The sequence below is a fragment of the Callithrix jacchus genome, chromosome 10 (assembly GCF_049354715.1).
Source record: "Callithrix jacchus isolate 240 chromosome 10, calJac240_pri, whole genome shotgun sequence".
NCBI lineage: Eukaryota > Metazoa > Chordata > Mammalia > Primates > Cebidae > Callithrix > Callithrix jacchus.
In genome coordinates this window covers 24,390,003-24,406,921 of record NC_133511.1, presented here as the reverse complement: position 1 = coordinate 24,406,921, position 16,919 = coordinate 24,390,003, and the positions used below count along the sequence as shown (strand labels likewise).

At 42.1% G+C, this 16,919-nt stretch overlaps 2 pseudogenes; both read left to right on the top strand.

Moving 5' to 3' along the window:
* Positions 1-5,157: 5,157 nt before the first annotated feature.
* LOC100402388 (E3 ubiquitin-protein ligase RNF181 pseudogene) lies at positions 5,158-5,712 on the top strand (annotated as a pseudogene).
* Positions 5,713-13,176: 7,464 nt separating this feature from the next.
* LOC108593946 (small nuclear ribonucleoprotein G pseudogene) lies at positions 13,177-13,407 on the top strand (annotated as a pseudogene).
* Positions 13,408-16,919: the final 3,512 nt, after the last annotated feature.

Below are 16,919 nucleotides of genomic sequence, written 5' to 3'. Positions count from 1 at the left end.
GGCAGGGCATAGGCAGACAGTTGGATTTAAACAGGATTGTGGTTTTGCCAAATGGATACTACAAAGAGAGGAAGGAACAGTGAGCTGAGAAGTAACAGCCCTCACTTATGAGGGCTGAGGGGGAAATTAGAGAGCCGAGTTTGAGTAAGAGCCAGAAAGTGTAAAGCATGGTCTGATAAGAGATAAAGGACATTGGGATTTTTTTTTTTTAAATCATCCACCCTGAATACCAAAAGAGTCTGGAAGGGGTGAGTAACAGAATTAGAAAAGAGAATTTTATAGAGTTTCTTGGGCACTAAATTTCAGAACATTTGGAATGTCCTCAGATTCCTGGGCTTCTCATGGTAAGTCCCTTCAACAGGTAAAAGGGAACGATGAGATTAGTACTGGTGGTCCCAAGTCAGATAGTGTGACAAGGCTGTCAGTGTTGGATAGGGGTGGGAATGGGGATGGGAGACCTTCCATGGGGATGTGAGGAAATAGCATCAGTGATCTTTTATTGTGTTTAGTAGCATCAGGCTCTATGCAAAGTACCCTTGAAGAATTACCTTATTTATGCCTCATTCTTTCCTATGAGGTAGGCATTATGTCCCCACCGGGCAACAAATGTGACACAGGCTACCTTCAGTGATACAGTGGCCCAGGGTGGGCTGCAGCCACGGAAGGGAGGGAACATGACTGCAATACTTTTTTAAACAACTGATTTTCCTTTCTTAAGAATCACAAGACCATCACTTCTTTCTTTGTAAGAAAGCAAAGATAAACAACAATAAAGAAAATCAGCATTCAGTCTAGCCAGTCCTAAAAGCAGTTGCATATTTATTTCAGCCCTTTTTCAAATTAACAAATGTGTGTAAGCCTATTTAAAAAAACATTTTAGTAGGCTTTACTTCTTAGAGCAGTTTTGGATTTATAGAAAAATTGAGCAGCAGTACGGAGAGTCCCCTCCCCAGCCCTCCACACTCCACACAGTTTTCCCTATTACTAACATCTTGCTTTAGTGTATAGTACCTTTGTTACAAATGATGAACCAATGTTGATATATTAGTATTAACTAAGGTCCATCATTTACATTGGGGCTCACTTTTTGGGTTGCATAGTTTTGTGGGGTTTAACAAATGTTTAATATTACCATTATAATTGTATACAAATGTATTATAATAACACCACCATTACAATATCATACAAAAGAGTTTTACTGCCCTAGAAGTCCCCTGTGCTCCATCTACTAATCCCTCTCCTCCTCCCACATCGTGACCACTGATCTTTTTACTCTTTATAGTTTTACCTCTTTGAGAATATCTTATAGTAGGAAACATAGCCTTTCAGACTGGCTTCTGTCACTTAGGAATATGTATTTAAATTTCCTTCATGTTTTTTGATGGCTTGTTAGCTCATTTCTTTTTATCAAATACTATTCCATTGTGTGGATATGCCACCATTTGTTTATCCACTCTCCTATTTAGGGGCATCTTCCTTCCTTTCTGGTTTTGTTAACTACGAATAAAGTTGTTGAAAATTCAAGTACAGGTTTTTGTGTGGACATAAGCACGATTGCTGGATCACATGGTAAGACCATGTTTAGCTTTGTGACTGCACATTTCGCACATCTACCAGCAGTGAATGAGAGTTCCTGTTGTTCCACATCCTCGCCAGCGTTGGGTGTTGTCAGTGTTTTGCATTTTGCTATTTTCTAATAGGAGTGTAGCAGTAATTCACTGTTCTTTCAGTACACCATTCCCTGATGACATCTTTCCACGTTCATATTTTGCATCTGTTTATCATCTTTGTACAGACCTTTTGCTTATATTAAGAAATTCAATTGTTTGTAATTCTTATTGTTGAGTTTTAAGAATTCATTGTATATTTTGGAGGCATATTCTTTACCAGATTCATATTTTTCGTATATTTTCTTCCAGTCTGTGTCTTGTCTTTTCATTCTTTTAACAAGCCAATTATTATTATTATTTAGAAACACGGTCTCGCTATGTTGCTCAGGCTGGCCTCCCGAATAGCTGAGACTATAGGTGCACACAACTGGCTCACACAAACCTATTATTTTGAACTAAGTTAGTTCATTTACTATACCATTTTTTATGTCAAAATAGTATTTTATGGAATGAATATAGCAGTGTTTATTAACCAATCTCACTGCTGGCTTTGTAGGTCAATTCTAATTTTTGGTATTATAAACAATATAGTGATGAAGAATCTTGTAACTAAATCCTTGTGTGCAATCTTGTTTTTTTAGCATACATTTCTAGAAGTGGGACAGTTGGATCAAAGGGTTCTTAAGTTGTTAATGCTTTTGATATTTATTAAAATTGTCCAACAGAAAATTTCTCTCTGTTTACATCTAATTAGCAGAGTAAGAGAGAGCACCTATGCTCCCAATCTTTTGTCAAGTAGGTATGATAGTTTTTTTGTTTGTTTATTTATTGAGACAGAGTCTTGCTCTATTGCCCAGACTGGAGGGCAGTGGCACAATCATGGCCCACTGCAACCTCTGCCCCCTTGGGTTCAAGTGATTCTCTTGTCTCAGCCTCCTGAGTAGCTGGGATTACAGGTGCATGTCACTATGCCCGGCTAATTTCTTTGTATTTTTAGTAGAGATGAGGTTTCACCATGTTGGCCAGGCTGGTTTTGAACACCTGACCTCAAGTGATTTGGCCTCCCAAAGTGCCGGGATTACAGGCGTGAGTCACTGTGCCTGACCATAACATGCTTTAGAAATGAAAATAGCTTCTTTTGTTTTTCCAAATATGAAACAGCGTGCTTATTCTATCATTTAAAATTATTTCCAAACTGAAAGGTTAAGAACAGTATTTCATTATTTTAATTTGTATTTTTAAATTGCTAATGAAGTTAAACATTTTGTTAGAAAAAATATATTATCTTTAGTCTCACTTAATGACATTAATTTGATGGATCGGTAATAGATGATAACTTTCTTTTTTTTTTTTTTGACATGGGAGTTTTGCTCTTTTGAGCTAGGCTGGAGTGCAATATTGTGATCTCAGCTCACTGCAACCTCTGCCTTCCCAGGTTCAAGTGATTCTCCTGCCTCAGTCTCCCAAGTAGCTGAGTGCCACCACACCCGGCTAACTTTTTGTATCTTTAGTAGAGACAAGGTTTTACTGTGTTGGCCAGGCTGATCTTGACCTCAGGTGATCCACCCATATCGGCCTCCCAAACTGCTGGGATTACAGGCATGAGCCACTGAGCTTAGTCCATAACATTCTGAAAATAACATTTATTGAGCACTTATTTCAACATGGTATTTTGCCAGGTATTACATAAACACGTACGAACGAATCAATCCCTAACTGCTAAGAAGTCACAGTCCAAGAAAGTCAACGACCAGTTTACAAATGTTTATTGAGTGACTACTGTTGCCGGAAACTGCTTTTTATAATAACTTTATTATGGCATAATTAATACACAACGAAGTGTACATATTTAAAGCATACAATTTGATAACTGCTAACATAGGCATACAACTGTGAAACCATTACCACACTCAAGATATCCTCTACCCTCAAAAATGTCCTTGTGCATCTTTGTAATCTCTCCTGGTTGATTCTGACTCCTCTGTCCTCTCGCCATTTCCAGGCAATCGCTTTTTGTTATCATATATTATTCTGCATTTTATAGAATTTTATACAGATTGAACCATGAAGTATATACTCCTTTAGGGAGCAGGGTCTCACTTCTTTGACTTAGCCTAATTATTCTGAGGTTAAACTAAGGGAGACCTGTGGGGATCGCTCCCGTGTGAGGCCCCTAGGAAATGGGCCTCACCATACGGTGAGCTAGAGCCCGGACACAGATCCCCGGTTGGGGTTGTCGAGCTGAGGGAAAGCAGGAATCGAGAAAGGGACTATATGTTATCCAAAATAATTAACAGACATTACTTTATGGATATGAGGACTTGGGAGGCATTGTGTCTACTTTGGGCTCCTTATGGTTTATTGCCTGATTGTGTTCATTTTGGACCCTTGTTACCTTCATTGTAAAACATTATCTTAAGTATTTACACTTGGTAATTTACCATAACTTACTGGGTGTAACTGACTTACTGGGATTAACTTACTTACTGGGCGTAACTTAGTGGGTGTAACTTGCTTACTGTAACTTAAGTACGTTGATCTGGCGTAAACAACTTTAACTTCAGAAAAACATATAATGAAACATATTGCAAAAATAAAATTGCTGCATGGGCATAGGGCATGTAGCCCTCCAGACCTCGCTCTTTTCTATCTCTTTTTTTTCCGGCGCACGCTCTTTTCCAGGTTTGGGACCCTCTCGCTGGACGGGATTCCCGGGCTCGCGTTCAGTTCACAGCAGTAATCTTTGTTACATTTATCATTAATTCATTTCCTCTTCTTTTTTAATGCAACTGTGTGTGTCAGTGATTCATTGCTTTTAACTGCTACGTAGTAAACATTTTTTTTTTGGTCCATTCTTTTGTTGCTGGACATTTAGGCTGTTTCTGGTTTTTGGCTATTACAAATAAAGCTCAATGAATATGCATGTATATCTCTGAATGAACATAGGCTTTTATTTCCCTTGAGAAATGTCTAAAAATTATATGACTGGGGCATAAGGCAGATGTATATTTAACTTTTTAAAAAACTGATAAACTGTGTTCCAAAGTAGTTTTGCATTTATGTACTGGCAGGGTGTGAGAGTTCCAGTTGCTCCAAATCCTCATCAGTGCTTATGGTTAGTCTTCTAAAATTAGACATTCTAATAGGTGTGTAGTGGTATCTCATTTTGTTTTAATTTGCATTTCCCAATGATTAATAATATTCAATATCTTTTCATGGGCTTATTTGCTATCTGTATATCTTCTTTTGTAAAATATATATTAAAATAATTTCTTAAATTGGATTTTCTTATTATTGAGTTTTGATATTCCTGTGCATATTTTGGGTACAAGTACTTTATCAGATATGTCATTTACAGGTTTTTTTTTTCCCCGACTTTGTGGCTTGTATTTTTACTCTTAACATTGTTTTTTAAGGAGAAAACATTAATTTTAATGAAGTGCAATGTATCCATTTTTTCTTCTATGGATCGTGCTTTTGGTGTCACATCTAATATCTTTATTAGATAATAGATATATCTATGGAGATGTCTGCCAGTCCAAGAGCTATGTCAGAGAGTGGAGCAGCCATAGCATCCGATTTCAAGGAACATGACTGCAAGCTGTTGAACCCCAAGCAGGAGACCCTAACCAACATGCTGCTGGAGCTCACAAAATCACTTTTCAATAGGATGGACTTGGAAGACTTGGGAGTAGATTGGAATCACCATCGGCCTCCACCAGCTGCCAAGACGGTGGTTGGGAACCTCCCCAGGACAATCAGGAGCTCTCAGGCTGAGACACACAGTGTCCCGTGTGTTTGAGGAGAAGGAGACTGTTATTGGAATGCCTTGCCATTACCTTTTCCATTCCAACTGCATTCTGCCCTTGCTAAGCAAGACAAATGGTCCCTTGTGCTGCCAGGAGCTGCCTGCTGATAATGACACTTGTGAGAAGCACAGAGGAGATAAGACTCAAAACAGCAGCACCGACTGGAGAACGTTTACAGAGCCGTGTACACATGAGGAGGCTGGACCTGAGCGCTGGCTCTCTGCAAGGTCTTCCTCCTACATCTTGAACCCTCATTAAAGGTTTCTTTACCCACCAACACACAAGAAAATATCTTCGCCTAATCCAAGACCACAAAGATTTTATCCCATTTTTTTCTGATAAATTTTAGAGTTTTAGGTTTGACATTTAGGTCGAGGACCTATACGTATTTTGCACCCTTTGTATGGGCCAAAGGGTGGATCCGAGTTCATTTTATGGATATCCAATTGTTCCTGCACCATTTGTTGAAAAGGTTATTTTTTCTGCACTGAATTGCCTTTGCACCGTTTGTTGAAAATCATTGACCATTTATGTACAAGTCTATTTTTGGGGCAAAACCCTTTTAAGGATTGTGTAGCATGGCAACTCATTTATCCTAACAATTGTGCCTCAATATCCTCTGCTATTTCATCAATTTGTCTAGTTATGGGGTTAACTGAAGGAGGAACACGTGCCACCTTTTGAACTGCAGCCTCTCCTAGAAGTTCACAATAAGTGTCCTTAGCAGCTGGGAGGATGAACTCTTCACCAATACTAAAGGGCTTTTTAGCTTTAGTGACGTGGTTAGCCACTAAGAACGATGCTGTCAGTACAGACACATTTAATGAAGTGGAGGCCTTCAATAATTGCTTCTTTTCTCCACGTCCATGTTTTTTCTTTTGAAAAACTCCAAAGACTTGTCTTTTAATGCAGGGTGCTTAGTCTCCAGGTGGTGAAGCAGTTTTGAAGTTTTCATGGCTTCTTTGAATAGGGGGTCATCACATGTTATACAAAGTGGGCTTGGAGAATGTGAATCACCTGTTGCAATTAACCCAATAATTTAGGTAGTACCTTTGGCATTTTCTTTTATTTTCTTTCTTTCTCTCTCTCTCTCTCTCTCTTTCTGAGACAAAGTCTTACTCTGTTGCCCAGACTGGAGTGCAGTGGCATGATCTCAGCTCACTGCAACCTCCACCTCCTGGGTTCAAGTGATTCTCCTGCCTCAGCCTCCCAAGTAGCTGGGATTACAGGCATGCACCACCCTGCCCAGCTTATTGTATTTAGAAACATGGGTTTCATCATGTTGGCCAGGCTGATATTGAACTCATGGCCTCAAGTGATCCACCCACTTCAGCCTCCCAAAGTGCTGGGATTACAGGCATGAGCCACTACGCCCAGCCTGGTATTTTCTTTTAAGTGCAGCTTTCTTTTTGTTGGCAGTCTTAGAGACTTCTGCTCTTTGTCATAGGGTCTCTCTTGCTTTTCAAAGAAGCTCTGCAGTGATGTTTGCTTTTCACTCATTTACCTAGGGTTAGCTTGCGGGCTTACCAAAACTGTGACAGACAGTGCAGGAAAAACTCACGGACAGAAGTGGTAAATAAAATAATGGGCAGGCTACACGCAGACTAAATTAAGTGTCAGATTCTGACTTCAAACCTGCTACCAGATACAGCTGTGCAATTGAAATACATCGACTCACTTGCCACTATAAAGTCTGCCACCGGATGCTGCTTAATTGTCACTTTCCACTCACTGATAGAGCTTTGATATGAGTCTTCAGGCAACTGTTTTATTACGGTCTCTGTGCAGTCAACCCTCTCTGCTAATGTTAATCTATATTTGCAGCCACCCCCCAGCAACAAACTAGCTATCTCCTAGCAACATTGCCTCAGCTTCACCGTAGATCATCAGGCATTAGACTCTCATAAAGAGCGAGCAACCTAGATCCCTTGCATGCGCAGTTCACAGTAAGGTTGGTGCTCCTATGAGAATCTAATGCTGCTGCTGATCTGACAGGAGGCAGAGTTTAGGCGGTAATGCGAGTGATGGGGAGTGGCTATAAATATGGATGGATGGCTAGCCTGTCGCTCACCTCCTGCTGTGTGACCCATTTCCTAAAGGCCGTGGACACTACTGGGCAGTGGCCCTGGAGATTGGGGATCCCTGCTCTACCTAATGCCCCTTATCTATGGGGTCTTCCAGTTTGGCTGGTGAGAACAGAAATTATTCCTGGTTTGTATGTGCTCCAAGTATTCTCTTCATACTTTCAGGTGATTCTTCCCCTGGCCTTGGCCTTGGGATGCTTTGTCACACGCATGTACTGATACATGCACAGCTGAAGAGCTGAGGGAGATCTTTTGCAGATGTCTGAGGTTCTCTCTGTGCATCTGTTTTCTCTCTGGTACTCTGCTCTATGAACTCTAGCTGCCTCGGCCACTCCAGAATTTCAACTTTGTCTCCTCAACTCAGGAGACCACAGAACTTCTGAGGATCCCCCCTTCTCTGCCATGGTTTGGAAACTCTTTCCAGCTGTAATGTTGGGCAGTCGTCGTACTCACCTTGTTTGTTTCCCATCTCCATGTTTACTGTCCTTGAGTGTCTGATATCCCATGTCTTGAAAACCAGCGTTTCATGTACTTTGTCTGGGTTTCTGATTATTGAAAATAGAAGGGTATGTCTTTTCCCTGTTATTCCATCTTGGTTGGTGGGGAAAGCCTGCCTGGCATTCTTCTAAGTGCTGAATCTATTGAAAGTGAACAAAACAGACAAGGTCCTCAGCTTCAAAAACAGCTTACATTCTAGAAAGAAAATGCAGACAATAAATACATAAGAAAATTAATATACATAAACAAATGTTTTCTGAAAATAAGTGCTGTTGACAAAATGGTAACAGGCCTCTCTGGAGAGGTGACATTTGAGGAGATGAATTATAGGAAGGCAATTGTCACTGGAAGAGCTAAGAGTGTTCTAAGATAAGGAGATGTGACAACCCCACATGCTCCAAAACAGAAATAAACTTGAGTTGTTTGATGGGACAGATGAGGTCAGTGTTCTGGAGCATATCTCAGGTGGTAGATAAAGTTTGCACAGTAGGCTAAGCTCAGGGTCAAAAGGGCCTTGCAGATTGTTGTTCCAAATATCTATTGCTACATACAAATACCCAAGATTTTAGTGGGTTAGAACATACAACAATAATTCATTTTGCTTATGAATCTGGGGCCAGCTAGGCAGTGCTTCCTTAGGATCTCTCCCGTGGTTGACATGAGATGGTGGCTGGGGCTGGGATCATCTCAACACTTCTTCATTCACAAGTCTGGAGCCTGGAGTAGGCAGAAAGACAATTGGAGGCTGGAATACTTCTGGCTCATTGGCTATCTCTCTTGTTCTCTTTGTTGTCTCTCGATGTGCACTTAGGATAGCCTAACTTCTTACATGGTGGATGAAATATCTCCAAGCAAGTATCTCAAGAGAAACTGCCAGCAGCTGCAGGATATTTTCAAATCTAGCCTTGAAAGTCACAGTGTCACTTCTGTTGCATTTGGTTTATCAAGGTAGTCACCAAGACACAACCACATTTAAGGGGAGGAAACACAGACATCCTGGAAGAATGTCAAACAGTGTGCAGACATGTTTTAAAACCACCATAGTCATGGCAGAGTTTTGCTTATATCATTCCAAGGGAAAGCCATTCGTGGGTGATGGTGGTGATTTTTGTTTTAACAAGGTCTTGCTCTGTCACCCAAGCTGGAGTGTAGTGGCTCGATTATGGCACACAGCAGCTTCCATCTCCAAGTCTCAAGCAATCCTTCCACCTCAGCCTCCCGAGTAGCTGCAACACAGATGTGCACCACCACGCCCAGCTAATTAAAAAAAAAAAAAAAAACTTTTTGTAGAGACGGGGTCTCACTAGGCTCAGATTTTTAAAAAGAGAACAATGTGCAATGATTTACAACTTTAATCAATTGCTTCACCAGGATTAGTGGATAGAAAAATGAGAGAATCAATTAGTATTTTTATACCAGCAAAAACAATTAGAAATTAGACAGATGTGTTGGTGCATGCCTGCAGACCCAGCTACTTGGGAGGTTCAGGCAGGAGGTTTGTTTGAGTACCGAGGGTTGAGGCTGCAGTGAGCCATGTTCACACCACTGCACTACAGCCTGGGTGACAGGGCAAGACCTTGTTTCAAAAGAAAAAAAATACAGGCTCATGCCTGTAATCCTAGCACTTTGGGAGGCTGAGACGAGCGGATCACGAGGTCAAGAAATCGAGACCATCCTGGACAACATGGTGAAAACCCATTTCTACTAAAAATAAAAAAATTAGATGGGTATGGTGGCGCATGCTTGTAGTCCCAGCTACTTGGGAGGCTGAGGCAGAAGAACCACTTGAACCTGGGAGGTGGAGGTTGCAATGAGCTGAAATCGCGCCACCGCACTCCAACCTGGTGACAGAGTGAGACTCTGTAAAAGAAAAAGAAAAAAGAAAAAAAAAAAGAAAATTTAAAAGTGATACCACTGATAAAAACATATTTAAAAATCAACTACTTAGGAATAAATTGAACAAAAATGTGTAAGACCTTTATGAAGTAAATTATATAATTTTACTGAGAGACTAAAGACTAAATAAGTGAAGGTTTTTTCCATTTCCAAGGACTCTAAGGGTGATTACTGTAAAGATGTCAGTTCTCAAATTTCCCAATAGATTCAATGCAATACCATTCAATATAACCACAGTTTTTTCTGTAGAACACGACAAACTAATTCTAAAATGTATATGAGAATGCAAAGTGTTAAAAATAGCAAGCTACTCTTGGAGGAGGAGGAGGAGAAAAAGCAAGAGGGTGAGAAGGAGGGACTTCCTGTACTTGACAAAAGACTTATTATAAACTCACAGTAATTAAGGCAGTGTGATATTATCACAAGCAACACAAATAGAAAAATGGATAGACAAACAGACCAATGTAATAGAAGAAAGAGCTCAGAAACAGACCCATGCATATACAGACACGTGGTTTACGTCAAAGATGACATTACAAAAAAGAGAAGGAAAGGATAGTCTTTTCAATAAATGGAGTTGGAATAATTTTGTATTCACATGGAAGGAAGGAAAGGAGGGAGGAAAGGAGGGAAGGAGGGAGAAAGGGAGGGAGCTATAGAAATACTTGGACATATGACCTGGGAGATGTGTATAAGAATGTTCAAATAGCAGCGTTATTCATAATATACCAAAAAATACAAATTTTTGAGACAACTCAAAAATTCTACAGTAGAATGGATAAATAAAATGTGATATATTGGGCTGGACACAGTGGTTCACACCTGTAATCCCAGTACTTTGGGAAGTGGTGGTGTGAGGATTGCTTGAGCCCAAGAGTTTGAGACCAGCCTAGGCAATGTAGTAAAATCCTGCCTCTACAAAAATTTTAAATATTAGGCAGGTGTGGTGGTGCACACCTGTGGTCCCAGCTACTTGGGAGGCTGAGCTGGGAAGATCACTTGAGGCCAAGAAGGTTGAGGCTGCAGTGACTCGTGACTGTGCCACTACACTCCAGCTTGGGTGATAGAATGAGATACCATCTCAAAAGAAAAAAAGGTGGCATAGCCACAAAAGAGCATTTTACAGAAAAAAAAAAAAGAATTAGCTACAGCCTCATACAACATATATAAACCTTAATTTTTTTTTTGAGACGGAATTTTGCTCTTGTTGCCCAGTCTGGGGTGCAATTGTGTGTTCTCGGCTCACTACAACCTTCATGACCCAGGTTCAAGCAATTCTCCTGCCTCAGCCTCCTGAGTAGCTGGAATTACAGGTGCCCACCACCACACTCGGCTAATTTTTGTGTTTTTAGTAGAGACGTGTTTTCACCATGTTGGCCAAGTTGTATCAAACTCCTGACCTCAGGTAATCTGCCTCTCTTGGCCTCCCAAAGTGCTGGGATTACAGGGGTGAGCCACCATGCCTGGCCTGAACCTTAATTTTAAAAAATAATATTCAATTAATCAGACACAATGCATATTACATAATTTCATTTATAAAAAGTTCAAAACTGGAGAAAACTTTAGTGTTTAGCAATGCATAATAAAATCATAAAACTATAAAGAAAGTCAGGAGTGTGGTTATGTTGACAAGGGAGATGAGGGTAATACTGGGAAGGGGTGAGTGGGGCAAGATCTCTAGAGTTTTGGAAATCTTCTATTTCTTGATCTGGATGGTGCTTATGTGGTATTTGCTTTATAATAATGCATATAATTATACATATATTTTATGTACTCCTCTATATGCATACTTCACAAGGAAAAAGTTTTAAAAACTAAGTTCACTTTGGCTACTGTGTAGGCAGCAAATGTATAAGCAGGAAGTCCAGTTATTGAATAAAGACGGGGTGGAGGCTTAGACTAGGGTTGAGAAGTGGTCAGATTTAGGAAATATTTCAGAGACAGAGGTAATAGGACTTGATGTGGAATGTGAAGGAAATAAGATAACAAAACAAACACACTGACTCATAAAACATTAGGGCTAGAGCATGCAACAGAATTAACGAAGCTTTTAAAACTGAAAACAGGGGCCAGGCGCGGTGGCTCACACCTGTAATCCCAGCACTTTGGGAGGCCGAGGCGGGTGGATCACGAGGTCAAGAGATCGAGACCATCCTGGTCAACATGGTGAAACCCCATCTCTACTAAAAATACAAAAAATTAGCTGGGCATGGTGGCACGTGCCTGTAATCCCAGCTACTCAGGAGGCTGAGGCAGGAGAATTGCCTGAACCCAGGAGGCGGAGGTTGCGGTGAGCCGAGATTGCACCATTGCACTCCAGCCTGGGTAACAAGAGCGAAACTCCGTCTCAAAAAAAAAAAACAAACAAACTGAAAACAGGAATGTGAGGTGCCAGGTTGTGTGAGCAGGTACTAGATAGAGGACTTCTGACCAGTGTCACCTCAGGGAAGACACAGGAAAGTTGACTTGACACAGACTGTGGAGGAAAAGAATGAAGGATGATACAACTAAAGGGAGCGGATGACAGTTTACAGATAGAAGATTAATATGTACTGTCTTATTCTTTTGCACATTATATTATTTTTGAGACATTTAGGCATACCACACTACTTCAAACACAGTAGGCATTCCATAAATTGACTGGACTATGACGTCTTGAACAGGCACCTTGCACCACACACACATCCACCAAAATCCAGGATTAGTCATGCCAATATGACAAATATGTGATCCTGGCTGCTTATTTAGCAGTGCCTATATAGTATGCAATATGTATTAATAGCTTTTATGGTATTGGCTTAGTTTTAACTTTAGGATGTTGCTGGAAATTTCATTTTTGTTACAGCTTTTTATCATTACGTAGACTGATGGGTATGGGAATGAGGTGGAGAAGGTATAATACAGAAATAATTAGAAACGGAAGTTTGTGGGAAGGGCGACTTCTCAATCATGTCATGTTATTGAGGAAGTCTTCCTGTATGATTCAGGGTTGATTTGAGAATCACCCAAAATTAGGCAATAGTGATAGCAGCAATGCCCTGTCTGGAGTGGCTACTGCAAGACGCCAGTTGCAGCCAGGCTGTGTGCTCCATAGAGCTAGCCAGGAACAGGCGCCGCCTTCTGAGATGGCAGGGCAGGAGCACCACCCTCCCAGGCACAGGGAGCCACCCAGCCACGGCCACAGATTAGGGCATCTCTGTACTCTCAAGTACCTGGGAAGCCCCTGCCCCTGCAGGCTGAGAAATTCCAAGGCCTCTGTGTGCCCACAGAGTAGCCATCATGAGCAAAGCTCACCCTCTTGAGTTGAAAAAATTTATGGACAAGAAGTTATCATTGAAATTAAATGGTGGCAGACATGTCCAACGAACAGTGAGGGGATTTGATCCCTTTATGAATCTTGTGTTAGATGAATGTGTGGAGATGGCGACTAGCGGACAACAGAACAATATTGGAATGGTGGTAATACGAGGAAATAGTATCATCATGTTAGAAGCCTTGGAACGAGTATAAATAATGACTGTTCAGCGGAGAAACCCATATCCTCTCTCTATAGGGCCTGTTTCACTATGATGTAAAAATTAGGTCATGTACATTTTCCTATTAGACTTTTTGTTAAATAAACTTTTGTAACAGTCAAAAATGTTTTCTCAGATGTTCTGAATATAGAATATTTGCTCTCATTCCATTTTTTCTGACATGAATTTTCCTGGTTGACACTGATTTAAAAGGGTTTTATGCATTAAAGTGGACGAATCTTGTTAAGAAAGAAAAAAGAGAAATGCCTGCTCCCACTGTCTGGCCTCTCCCCACTCCCCAGGCCAATCCAATCTCGGAGCCAAGTTGAGGTGAGCCTCGGTCCTGTCGCAACCTGCCCAGGTGTGCTCGCACTCAGGGCAGCACTGACACACCAGACCCCTATTGCCTCAGGCCCCTCTGGACTTTGGACACCAACAAACATGGGAGGGAGGCTGAGTGCAGCTCAGTGTGGGTCTGCAGGTACCCCTCAGCACAAACAGCCTGAGTGCCATGGGTGCTGTGGACAGCAGGTTGACAGCAGCAGGAGGTAGTCTCCTGGGCAGAAAGGGGTAGGTCTTGATGAAGCCCCCACCTTCAAGCCAGGGACAACCTGTAGCCTGGGGCTGGGCTGCCAGTTCTGTGGACCCGAGTGAGAAGTTACAATGCTTTTTCGGGGCCACCCTATGGCTACCCATGAAACAATCAGCAGGCACTTTATCCCCTCTGAAGCCCATAAAAACCCCGACTCAGCTAGACTCAGGCAGATAACGGGATGACTTGCCGGCAGATAGGAGCTACCCACTCCAGTTCTCTCTGCTGACAGCTGCACTCATTGGGACAACCTGCCTATAAAAAGGAGCTATCCACTTTGGGTCTCCTGAGGGCTGTACTGTCACTCATTAAAGCACCTCTTTCCCTTTCTCACCCTCCAGTTGTCTGCATACCTCATTCTTCCTGGAAGAACAAGAACTTGGGACCTGCTGAATAGTGGTACTGAAAGAGATATAACACAAATAAGGCTGAAACATGCATCTCACTCTCCACATTGTGCATGATGAGGAGAAGAGAGGACAGAAGAGCTGTGGCTCTTTGAGGAGCCCAGATATAGGAGCTCCCTGAGCCAGGGCTGTGATACCCTCTTTGGGGCTCTGCAGTTCCTGGTGTCTCCAAGTTTCTGGGAGCCACCACATTCCCTGGTGGCAGCAGTAGCAGCCATGTGCAGTACACCTGGTCCAGCCGCAGCCTCGCAGGGAGCCAGTGCCCATGCTGGCACCTGGAGCTGCCCACCCTTCCATAGCTGATGTGCCTGGCTGTGTGTAGTGGGCAGACCAAACGTTCTCTCACTCATGCATCCCTTGTCACTCTGCACCTGGTTCACCCTTGGCAGGCATGGCATCTGGGCTGGTAGCATGACTTGAGTGCAGCCTGCCAGGCTGAAAGTGGGTGGAAGGAGCCTAGTGGGTCTGCGCAAAACTTGGGCAAAGGCACCACCAGCCAAGGAGGGTTCTGGCTGGCAAAGCGACATCCCAAGGATCCCATGATAATAGGAGGAGGGTTTTTATTTTCAGGCTTGTGGGATGAGAGGTTAAAGTGGTAATTTTTTTTTTTGAGACGGAGTTTCGCTCTTGTTACCCAGGCTGGAGTGCAATGATGCGATCTCAGCTCACTGCAGCCTCTGCCTCCTGGGTTCAGGCAATTCTCCTGCCTCAGCCTCCTGAGTAGCTGGGATTACAGGCATGTGCCACCGTGCCTAGCTAATATTTTGTATTTTTAGTAGAGACTGGGTTTCATCATTTTGACCAGGATGGTCTCAATCTCTTGACCTCGTGATCCACCCGCCTTGGACTCCCAAAGTGCTGGGATTACAGGCGTGAGCCACCGCGCCCAGCCCTAAAGTGGTAATTTTAAAACTCTTTGGAGAGCTGGGTGCAGTGGCTCATGCCTGTAATTCTAGCTCTCTGAAAGGCTGAAGTGGGAGGATCACTTGAGCCCAGGAGTTTGAGATCAGTCTAGGCAACATGGTAAAACTTCCTCTCTACAAAAAAATACATCAATTGGCCAGGTGAGGTGGCACACACCTGTGGTCCCAGCTAACTGAAAGACTGAGGTGGGAGAATCACTTGAGCCTGGGAGCAGAGGTTGCAGTGAGCTGAGATCACACCACTGCACTCCAGCCTGGGTGACAGAGTGAGACTCTCTCTCTCTCTCTCTCACACACACACACACACAGGCACATACACACAAATCTTTGGCATCTCTGACGCCACACTAAATACCTTATGACATTAAAAAAATTTATCACTGGGCTGATTAAGAGTTAATTTTGCTTTAACAGATGTTTGAGATTCTACTAGAGTCTTCACACAATGTTTACTGTGAACCAGGCACCATTCTAAGGACTTTTCCTGTATTAAATCAGTTCTCTCAACAATGCTGTGATGTCATCTCATTTTACAGATGAAGAAAACAAGACACTGAGAGCTTCGTTAAGTAACTTTGCTGAGGTCACAGAAATGGAATTTGAAGCCAGGCAGTCTGACTTTAGAGTCCATATTCTTAACTGAGGTGCTAGACTGCATCTTTTTTTGGAAAAAAGTGAGCCATTGGTCATCACCTGCGCAAGTATGGCCTGCAGACCCTGACTTACAAGGAATGAATGAATTCACTCACACCATTACAGTGATACAAGTGGGCCAGGGATGGCTGCTGGCTCCTTTCTGAGGGTGAAATGCAACCAATTGACCAAGACCCTCTGTCCATCCACACATTTATTCATAACAGAGGTTCTAAGTCAACACGCTTGTGGATAACTAAGATGGTTAAAAGAGTGGTTTTACGAATGATAAAAGCTTTAGGTTCCAGGCCCAGAATAAACACTATTAACAGGTAATTCCCTTTTGATCTCCCCAATAGGGCCATCCAGCACAAAGTTTACACGAGTAAACAGTTAGAGACAACGGGATGTAGGGTAAACAGACTTAAACTAGGAAAAGCTTCTTATCATCCCAACTTAATGGGCCTTCGGCCTGCCCCAATAAAATCTTTTGGCGTTCCAAAAGGTTTGAGACTAATCTATTACTTTCCCCAATATATCTTTAATATTTTGCCAGCCACTCCGAGTGAATATCAACACAAAAGGGAAGAGGATATCATAACTTCGGGAACTTCCTTAGGCTTCTTACTGTTAGCTTATAAACTATGGTGGCATTTTCACATGACATACAAAGACAATTATCTCCTCTTCTACTTTATCCCTACTGCTTAATCCTTTAGCTTTTCAGTAACAACCAAAGAAAACCACAGTCATTCTCTCCAGTGAGTCGCAGAGTTAAAAATGTAGCTTATCTCAGTAAGAATGATACATTGGACTTCGGGGACTCGCAGGCTCAGGGGGAAAAGCAAGGCGGGGGGATAGTGAAGGGATAAAAGACTACACATTTGGTACAGTATACACTGTTCGGGTGATGGTTGCACCAAAATCTCAGACATCACCACTAGAAACCTTA